This window comes from Sinocyclocheilus rhinocerous, unplaced genomic scaffold (assembly GCF_001515625.1).
Source record: "Sinocyclocheilus rhinocerous isolate Xijiao unplaced genomic scaffold, SAMN03320098_v1.1 scaffold1598, whole genome shotgun sequence".
Lineage (NCBI taxonomy): Eukaryota > Metazoa > Chordata > Actinopteri > Cypriniformes > Cyprinidae > Sinocyclocheilus > Sinocyclocheilus rhinocerous.
This window is the reverse complement of record NW_015661398.1, coordinates 373,281-374,671: the sequence shown is the minus strand read 5'-3', so window position 1 is coordinate 374,671 and position 1,391 is coordinate 373,281. Positions and strand designations below refer to the sequence as shown.

The 1,391-nt window shown below is 26.5% G+C and overlaps 1 protein-coding gene across 1 annotated transcript in view; it reads left to right on the top strand.

Annotated features, from left to right (window-relative positions):
• LOC107726329 (nectin-4-like) overlaps positions 1-1,391 on the top strand; it is a 31,360-nt gene that overhangs the window by 13,225 nt on the left and 16,744 nt on the right. The window lies entirely within an intron of this gene.

Sequence of the window (1,391 nt, the reverse complement as noted above, 5' to 3'; positions counted from 1 at the left end):
TATAAGATAAGTAAACATCATGCAATAACTAACACAAGTCAATTATGAGAAAAACGTTAAAATTATGGCATACCAAATCATAATTATGATCAAAAGTTAAAAATCACAGCATACTAAATCATTATTACACCATAAAAGGACAAAATTATGGCAGCTTAGACTTTGTAATAATTTCAACTTGTATCCCATAATCATGATTTATCAAAGCATTATATTTGTTTCTTATGTGGTGTTAAAACAGATGTGTTATTTCTGTTTAGTATGGTTGAATTGGATCATCGGAAGGTCAGCAGCGGTTAATAAAGTTAATAAAATGTGATTAAATACATAAATGATATCTTATTTAACATTTAATTATTGCAGGTATTCTGAGTAATTTTTATTTTATTTATTCATTGCATTCATTTATTCAATGCACTGTTTATTTATTCATTCATTTAATATATTCATTCCATTTATCCATTTATTTAATCAGTGTATTTATTTCATTTATTCATTTTATTTATTTAAATTTATTCATTGCATTTATTCAATGCATTCATTAATTCATTCATTTAATCAGTGTATATATTTAATTTATTTATTTTTATTTATTAATTGCATTTATTCAATGCATTCACAGTTCATTCATTCATTCATTTAATCAGTGTATTTATTTAATTAATATATTTAATAAAAAATAAAAAAATTATTCATTGCATTGCATTCATGTTAGCATGACAACTCTACTTAGCAATGTGCTAAAACATACTAGGAACATGCTAACAAAGTGCTAAAAATGTATGCAGGGTTTGTTTTAAAATGTCAATTTAGTTTTGTTATATTTCAATTTCACAAAGAAACATAATAGCCTAATAAAACGACACCTTTTCATTTACTGTATAATGTCTTCAATCTCATTTTGTAAAAAAAAACCGTGAGAAAATCGAATCGTGAAATCAAAATCGTGAATCGAACCGTGACTTGAGTGAATCGTTACATCCCTAGTGCTTCATCTCTATAAGCTATAATAGTATCTCAAAGATACTAAAATAACACGTGTTATTTGGCCTGTTCTTATGTTATTGTGTATATATACTGTAGTCCTATTCTGTGCTCTTAAGATGCCACAGTTTGCAGTGTTAATATGCTTTAATACAGTGCTTCATCTGTCTCTAGAAGCTATAATAGTATTTAAAATATACTAAAATAACACGCGTTATTTGGCCTGTTCTTATGTGATTGTGTACGGGTCAAAGACGAAAAAGGGTTTAAGCATAAAAACAATAAGTGTAATACTGCTTTAAATTGTTGTTGTTTTTTCCCCCCCATGTTTCATTTAATTGCAATTTTGTTTTTGTTTTTCCGAGCAAAAAATAAATATCATACATTTTCCCCTGATTTACAGAAGA